We start from the raw sequence: 9559 nt of genomic DNA, 5'->3' as shown, positions 1-9559 counted from the left end.
TGTGAGGGAGTTGGGCCGAGCGTAACAAGCCCAAGTAGCCCAGTTAGTGTAGGAATTAATGTTTCTGGTACCTACCCTATAAAAGGAAGCTTGGGTATCATCTAAAGAGACTTTTGCATCTATCTTGTGGAATAGTTTCCTTTTGAATGTTTATAATTTCTTCATATAGCGAATGACTTCATCAAAGGCCGTTGGTTGCGGTTACAGTTATACAATTTATTATCTTTATTCTTTTGTAATTTAATTTTCTTGTACCTCATACCGATCATTCAATCAATTATTACTTTATCTTCACATCCTTTTTTAAATGATTTAATTAAATTAGCAATTTTATAAATTGAGAGACAAAATATCTTTATCTATATTTAAGATTAAAGGTGTATGATAAAATAATCGTTGGTATTTCTAGTTATAATCTTAAAATTTAGAAATTTAAATTTCAAAACATTATATCAAATTAAATTAATAGATTTTTTGAGTAAGTAATTAAATTAAAAAAAATAACACTTTAATAAGTCACGTAAATTTTTTCTATAATTTTTCAAAATTTAAGTGTCATTTTTTAACTTTATATTTCCTTCATAGTTTTTAATTTAAATGTTTCTCTTTTAACGTTTTTCTTGATAGAATATTTTTTAATGTTAAAATCGTACGTATGTTTGAGTGAGAGAAACAGTTATATAACTGTCAGTAAGTTAATTATGGTGCCTATCATTATAACGGGGTGTCTAAATGATCAATGTTGAAATTTGGGTTAAATAACTCATTGTCAAGGTGTACCAATCACATTTAAGATAATTGATTGAATTTTTTATATTTTATTTATTAATTTATTTAGGATTAAATATGTTTTTGGTCCCTAATTTATACAAATGAATCTAAAATGCTACCTGAAAAATAAAACACAAAAGTTTTAGTCCTTAAAATTATTTTTCATATCTATTTCAGTCCCTTCAAAATTTCTTCCACTAAATTTAGTCCTCTCCCCTCATAATTATTTCAAAACCTAGAATTTTATATATCCCAAAACTCAAAGAACGCAGCCATGGGATTCACAGATCGCTTGGTTTCATGTTGTTGTGTTCTTCAAATTTAAATATATAGAATAATGAATTTGGCAAATCTTTTCGTTTTGTTTTGCGTTATTATCTTGCTATGTATTTCTTCGTAAATGTAGTTGAGCCCTGGGCCACCGTTTGATGTTTTCTGTTCTTTATTTGAATAATATTTGACTTTCAAAAAACATGAATTCATATAGCCTGCGTAGGACCAAAAAATGGCTTCCTATACCATATGCAAAAATGGAAACGTGGAGTTATTTCTGTACAATATGAAATAATTATGAACGAAAGAGGGCTAAATTTGATGGAAGAAATTTTAAAGGGACCGATATTGTCACGTATGTTTTATGATATCATAAGGACCATTTTAGATTAAATGTAATTTTTCAAGGACTAAAACTTCTGTGGTTTTTTTCAGGTATCATTTTATATTTATGTGTATGAGTGAGGACCAAAAACATATTTAACTCTAAATAAATTAAAAATAAAATATAAAAAATTTAACCAATTTATCTTAAATGTGATTGGTCCACCTAGACAATGGGTTATTTAACCCAAATTTCACCATGGGTCATTTAGACAACCCCTCATTATAAAATCTGATATACAGTTCCCGACATTTTGGAGGCCCTGGGTAAATAATAAAAATGGAACCCTAAATTTTTTTTTGAGAAAGTTTAATGGGAACACTACGCCAAAAAAGACCTTTTACAGTGGTTAAATTTGGCCTTTTACAGCGGTTCGGACCTGCTGTAGAGCTCGCCGCTGTAAAAGCTATACAGCGGTCCGAACCGCTGTAAAAGATATATTATTTATAGCGGTTCTTTAAGGATAACCGCTGTAAAAAAATTCGTATTTTTTTGGACCCCCTTCTTTTTGGAGGCCCTGGGATGTGGGTCTGCTTGGACAGGCGCAGGACCGGCCCTACTAGATAAATATTAAAAATTAGATAAACGAAAGATTTCCAAATTGGATTTACTTGGATGGTGTTTAGATCAGATATGGTTTGTTATATTGATGATGAGATGAGATATTACTTCATACCATTGTTTCTTATAAATTAATCCACACCCACCCAATTCGATCATTCAACAATTTCAAAACTTTTGAGTCTTTTATTCACAAACCTTTTTTCCATTAGTTGTCAAACAACGTGGCTCCAGTACTTTGTGCCAATGGTTGTGGCTTTTACGGCTCTGCTGCAACCAACAATTTTTGTTCAAAATGCTACCAAGATCACTTGAAGGAGGCATGTGCTTTTGGGACTCCTATTGATGATTTACGTGATATATGTGCTAGTCTTGCTGCTATTAAAATTCGAGTCACAAAGACCGAGATGGAGACAGAGTCTACAACTACAAGCATAAAGAAGAAGACAAATAGGTGCAAGAGTTGCAACAAAAAAACATTGGAATAACGGGATTCGATTGTCGATGTGGGGATGTGTTACGTTTTGCGGAAGGCATAGACACCAGAAGAACACTCATGTGAAGTGAATTTTAAAAAGATAGGTCGCCAAATTTTGGCGAAACAAAATCCGAAATGTATTGGTGATAAGTTAGAATATAGGGTGTAATAAAGATCTGTTTTTCTACTATTTTCATAGAACAACAAGAATTTTATGTGATATTCTTTGTGCATTTTTCACTTAGTGTTATTCCATATTGCTTTCTTACTGTTAATGTGATTATTTCCCTTTATTTACGCATGTCTATAATTTGAAACAAAATTATTTTCCTTGATTATTCATTCGGCATTATTATTATTTTTTATTACAAATGACTATTCTTTTATTTTTCTGGTATTCGACATTTATATATGGTATTGTATTCTGAAGATTTTAATAGAAAAATAATTTGAGTTTTTTTCTTTTTCTTTTTTCTCTCGGTTAAAAGTAGAGATGACAGGAAAACCCAAACCCGCGGGGCCCAATCCGAACCCGACCCGAATTTGTGGGCGAAACCCGATTTCTTTGGATTTGGGTTCGGGTTTGGGTTTCACTCAAATTTTAAAACATGTTTGGGTTTGGGTGTGAGATTGATTAAACCCGCACCCAAACCCAAAGTCTTATGCATGTAATTATCAACCCTTATATATATACTATTAAAGCTACTAAGTAGAGTTTTCTTTAAAGTTACTAAGTAGGCTTATGTTCATGAACTATATTTTTTTCCTTTGTATTGGAATGATAATGAGGTTTAATCAGCTTATGTTCATGTTGTTCTCTTAAGTACATATTGTTTCCGGATTGATATTTTTGATTTTTTGTCGATTCGGTGCTCACATTGAGTTTTGGGTTTGGGTTCGGGTAACCCGAAACCCAGGGGTTTGGGTTTAACTTTTACACCCATATTGAATTTGAGTTTGAGTTTATGTTTTGGTGTTAAGTTTGGATTTGGGTGTGGGAATAGCCAAACCCACACCCACAAGGCCCATTGCCAACGCTAGTTAAAAGGTGCTAGCCTTCAGAAAATAAACGACTACTGGGAATCAAACCCAATGAGGAAAAAGCAACTCCAGTACAATCCTCATTAATCAAGCTTAAACATGTTTTCTATTATTTTCATAGAACAGTAAGATTTTTATGTGATGTTCTTTATGTATTTTTAACTCAGTAATTTTTTTTTGTAAAAAAAGGAAGGTAACTCATTGTTAGTGTCATTCCATATTGTTTTTTTACCGTTAATGCGATTATCTCCCATAATTAATTAACGCATATATAACTTTGAAAATAAAATTCTTTTTCTTGATGGATTATTTATTTGGCATTACTTTTTTCTATTACTCTCTCCACGGGGAAAGGGCCCAACGTGACTAATCTGACTTGAGATACGGTAGTGATATCCTTGGGCACAAAAATATTATTTTTTTACCTCAGAGACAGAGAGGATCGAACCGGGTCAGAAGCTTAGGAAATCCCTTAAGAAAATGCACATTCGCCACTACTTGTGCCACCCGTAATGCTCATTTAAATGTATATAATTTTCTCATATTTTTTTTCTCATATTTTTTTTTGATGATATATATTCGTCATATGCGGTTACAGTTACAATTTATTATCTTTATTCTTTTGTAATTTAATTTTCTAGTACCTCCACATTGGATACATTTTTACTCTTGTACTTAAAATATATTATTTTCTTAATAGAATTTTTTTTGGCTTATATGTATAAAAAGATTGTTATTATCCAAAAACCTTCTATATATGCTTACAGTGATAATAATGACAAACGATAAAAGGAGAGCAACCAAACTCTAAAAAAAAATTAAAAAAAAATTATCTATGGGTTAGCTCAAGTGGTAAGAGCTACATGACATAAAAATTTCGTGGATGAAGGAGAGGATCCCTGATTAGAGACTAATTTACTAACATGCCCGAAGGATAGCTCAAGTGGTAAGAGTTAGGAACATAAGACCATTTACAATGAGGGTGTTAAGAGGGGGTTGAGTTTTGTTGAGATAGTGTAGTGGTTTGTTGAGTTTTGTTGAAGATGATGTGGAGGAGAGAGGTGGTGAGGGAGTTTAACATGTTGAACCTGAAAAGGGAGGGACACTTGGCATCATGCGATTGGCTGTCTGGATTTTTCTCATCTTAATCTTTTGAACTCAATTATTTCATTGCAAAAGAATTATTTTGGGAATTTTTTTTTAACCAAAATTCATGATTTCTTTTCCTATATAAATAGAGACTTGGTTCGTTTGATTTGGACACCGAAAAAAAAGCCAAGTTTTTCACTATCTTAATATTATTATTTTTCTATTAGCCTTTGTTTTGAAAAAATAAATTATTGTGTGCTTAGTTTGTTGTCTTGCATTTTAAGTTAAGAAAATAAAATAAATTATTGTCTATATTTAAAAAAAATTAAATTGTTAAGTGTTTATTGTTTTAATTTAATTTAAATCGATAATTGTAATTTTATGTAATCATAAAAACAAAAATATAAAATTAAATAAAAATATGAAATAAAAAAGTGGTGGGGTAGGGTGTTGAATGAAAAACCATTGGAGTGGGTAAAAGTTGAGTGTTGAATTGGAGAGAGAAAATGATGTGGAGTGTTGGGAAGAGGAAAAGTGGTGTTGAAGGTTGAAAACCATTGTAAATGGTCTAAGAGTTGGGTGATATGAAAGGTGAAGGGTCCCGAATTCGAATATCCGGATGAAAGATTATTTACTAAAATTTCTAACCACTAACATTCGTCTATATAAAAAAAAATACATTACTAATAACTAAAATTTACCTATTTGCGATAGTTTCTTTGGATTTCATTTTTTATGGCGTTGTATTGTATCATTTGTGGGAAAACTTATTTATCGCATCCATTTGAAGTGAATAAAATTTTACTTTTGAAAAAAAAAAGACAAAATTGTCGCGCGTGTGCAGCATCTAAGCACGTGGGCCTGATTGAATAATTTGGTCTACGAATGATGATGATACACGTGCAGAACCTATAGTTTGGAATCACGTCATTTGCTATGTTTCTTCATGGTGAAGGATAAGGTGCAATAGGTTGTGGGTCTTGCACCGGTGCAAGATATCTTATTAGCCACACAAATGGAATATTCTATTAAGATGCCATATTGGTTACCTATTGAACCTGTAATTTATTTTTAATTAATTATTATAATTATAATTTGTTTGTTACACTTAAGCCCTTTAGTGTGTGTGCCACCTCTGCTCCATACCTTCTTTGAATAATGTTATCTTCACACCTCAAAAATGAGGTGAGGTGGAGGAAGAGAGAGATAAGAAGAAAGGAGAGAGAAAGTAAAGATGTGATAGGTGATTTGATTGATAGATAAAAGAGAAATAAATAGAAATGAAGGTGGAAAAGAAGTGGAGAGGTGTGTATATATCATAACTCTACCTTCTTTACTCTTCACCAGCAACCATGCCACTGCGGCCATCTCCGGCCAACTTCCGCCGTGGCGATCACAAGGCTCCGGCGCAGTGCTCATGGGGCGAGATGACTTCAAACAAACCCCTAATTTATGATCTTGATTACGGTTTGCAGAGAGCAAGGTGTAAACTGGAAAATGTGCGTTTTGAACATGAACTAGATTGGATTGAGCAACTGCTTGAAGTTTGCATTTTGATAGGGGATTGGAGAAGAATTTGTCTTGGGCCTGCGAACGACTGGTGGGTCTTGACGGCGATGCGAAAGGAGGGAAACTCGCGGAGAACGTGGGTGCAAATGGTGTTGCAGGGAGGGAAGGTGCGGGTGTCGTCGACGCAAATCCGCTGAAGAGGAAGCCGGTGAAGAGCCACCAAAACTCAGATCGGGGAGATTTCCCAGGTACCGAAGCACCTTCATCAATGGGGCGACTCAGATCTGAAATCGGAGGTGCCTTAGGATTTGAGCGAGTTCAACCATACCATTGATCTCGCCGCCGTCGCCGTCGCCGTCGCACTACTGTCGCTCATAGAAAGCTCGTCGCCACCAGCCAGGGTCATGGGATAAGGATATCTTTTCCAGGTCCAGCGGAGGCAAGCATGGAGTTAGAGTCCTCGGTGGTTCCTACGGCGAAGGAGTCCGGATCGGAGCTGGTGGTTGTCCTCTCATCTCCTCTCTCTGATGATGGATTTGGGTATCAGGGACAAAGAAATGGTAATAGCAAAAACAAACAGAAAGAGGAAAGCATGACAATTAGAACCCCATAAGAAAAGAAAAGATCTCTATTGTTATCTGTCTTTAAGATTTGAACATAGAATAAATGAAATTTGTTTCCAGGTGAAGGAGATCTGAGTTTAGATGAGGATAGTGGGGATGGAGATCTGGGTTTACAGGAGGGTATTTTTGTAATCAAATGTTTAATTTTTTTTTCTCAGTAGGTAACCTTACTTGTTATAACAGGTCAAATTGGCTCTTGTATGGTGCAAGACCTATAGAGCACTTGCACCCTAACAGCCACCTTTCTTCATCCACTCTTTTATTTTTATTTCGGGCCATTTTCTACAGGAATGCATGTATCTGTACAAAACTTCTCAATTCTGATAAAGAAAATTGTTCACACATAATACCAATACAAACACACCCAATATAGAAAAGAATAAATAGAAGAAAGATAAATAAGAAATGTGACAAGTGATGGGATGAGAAAAGAAAAAAAGAAATATAAAGAAAAAAATGTAGAAATGAAATGAAAGAAAAAATAAATATGAATATGCTAAAGTTGTTATGATAAATAAGAAGCTATAATTCACATTATGTGTTTCTCTAGTTTCTCAATAACATGCATATTTATTTTTATTTTCTTGAAAAACCAGACTTTATTAATTAAGAAGACAGAACAGGCCCAGATACCATTACATCGCGATGAACAAAAGAAAGGAGACTCGGAGGAGCTTCTTCGACAAAAGTAGAATTGAGGAAAATCTAGAGTTTCTAACCAGGTGGTCTGCAACACATTTACCACTCATACGAGCAAACGAAACTCAAGAATAAAAAACTAAAAAAAAATCACGACAATCCTTAATGATAGAATATATAAGAGCTACCCCTCAAGGGATGCTTCGAGGCTTGGAACAACTGCAAGCAATTCGTCTCAAAGCGCCCAGAGTAAAAGCACAAATCAGACACCAAAGGTAAAACCAACCTAAAATCCAAAGCCCTTGCCAGAAAATGTGACATAGCATCGAACAGGTAATGCCGCCACAACCTCAAGAAACTCAGTATAACTTTCTCGGGCTACCATGCCAAGACCTGCTACCTTTGCGGTTGAAACAAAGGCATCAAAGTTTACCTCCCCCTTCCCATCAGTAGGGCGATTCCAACGAGCAGAAAGCTCCTACTCTGATATGTCATTTACTCACAAGTCAGTTGAGGACTCATCATAGCAGCCCGTCACAAGAGCTGATCCCAAGATACATGAACACCATCGAATCTGAATCAACACGCTAGACAAAATGCAACATGAAGAACTAAAAGGAGCACTCGCGGTCATGATGAAGACCTAACTGTGAGGCAAACCAGCAATAACTTATTATTGGGTAAAATAGAAGCGTGTCTATGGTTTTTGGAACAACTTGGAAAAAGGGGCATGTATCATCAAAGTCAATGCCACATATGCAAAGCCTAGAGTGAAACCAAAAAAATATCCAAGCAACCCTTCCAAACCACTTCCTTACAGTGAGGCAGAGCTGAGGATCCCATGCTGCTTTCTAGAACTCTACGGGCAAAAGGGTCTCAGAAGAAGAAGATGTAGAAGTGTTCTATACCAACCATCAGGTGTAGCAGGCTAGAAAAACTCGTTCTCTACAGGATGAAAAGGTAAGGGAATTTCCAAAATATCTTTAGTAGTAGCAAGCAATTTTTTTTTGTCACAAGAGCTCTTTTCCATCCTCCGCACGAGGAAGAAGTTAAATCATGCCACAAACTAAACTCGCTCTCAACCACAAGCTTATTCGGATATGTTATAGGAGTCCAATATTGTGGGAGCCAATGATCATCTCAAACATGAACCGTGGAGCCATTGTCAATCCTCCACAAACAACACACTACAACATTTTTCACTTTAGACCACGCTATTTTTTTCAACGGACAAAAAACCGAGGCCTAAACGTACTATATGCCACGGTTTATAACTGTAGACAGTTTTGAAAAAATCTTAAGCACAAACATAATAAACCGTGGCCTCGACATTATAAGCCACGGCTGTGGAACTGTGGAAATTTTATGGCCAGTGTTTTAAACCGTGGAAACATTATCCCACTAATTTCTAACTGTGGTATTTAGATTTACATTTTGGAGCCCATAAAATTCCTGTCTGCCAAAATATTTTTAGTGTTAGCCGCGTTTTATCTTTTAAATTTTCACAACTCAAATATTATTTTTTCTTAAAAAAAGCCATAAACAAAAAACTAAAGATAACAACTATAAACACAGTCGACATACACATTGAATTGTTGAACCCCTGTGACCTAGCTCCATTCTGGATCATCTTCCCTTCTCCGCATGCGTGACCCTCGTGCCCTACCTTGACGGTGCAATCTTCCCCCTTCTATTCGATAACAACCATCACACAGGAGAAGGACTGACGCAGCGGCAGCACCCAAGATGAGGACAAAATTGACGAAACACCGCAACCTCCACCGGTTATAGTGCCTCGCTCAATCAACCTCGACAACTAGCGCCTCAGAACTCTCCAGCATCGCACCCCCTCATCCTCCATAGGGGCCGCGCCACCAGAGGTCACACATACCACCACTCCCACATCGCACCGCTTTGTCGGGATGAGGTAATTTGGGGTTAGGGATTTGGGGTTAGACGAAGTGATTTAGGGATTTAGGTTGCACTAAGGGATTTAGGGATCTGTATGTCCTTTAATCATAAACCTCTTTATTTCCAAATCGATTCATAAGAGAACTGTTGTAATTTTGATTTCGGTGGTGAGAAAGAGCTCAAATGTGTGTAAGATGCTTCTTGGGATACAAGCTTCTATATTTGTTGTGACATTATGGAAGAAATGTCCTCCCAATTAGTTGGTAAGTTTTAGTTTTT

At 35.6% G+C, this 9559-nt stretch overlaps 1 pseudogene; it reads left to right on the top strand.

Annotated features, from left to right (window-relative positions):
- Window positions 1-2044: 2044 nt before the first annotated feature.
- Window positions 2045-2637, top strand: LOC130736677 (zinc finger A20 and AN1 domain-containing stress-associated protein 12-like; annotated as a pseudogene).
- The last annotated feature ends 6922 nt before the right edge of the window (window positions 2638-9559 follow it).

Source organism: Lotus japonicus, chromosome 2 (assembly GCF_012489685.1).
Source record: "Lotus japonicus ecotype B-129 chromosome 2, LjGifu_v1.2".
Taxonomy (NCBI): Eukaryota; Viridiplantae; Streptophyta; class Magnoliopsida; order Fabales; family Fabaceae; genus Lotus; species Lotus japonicus.
This window is presented reverse-complemented; position numbering and strand designations above follow the sequence as displayed.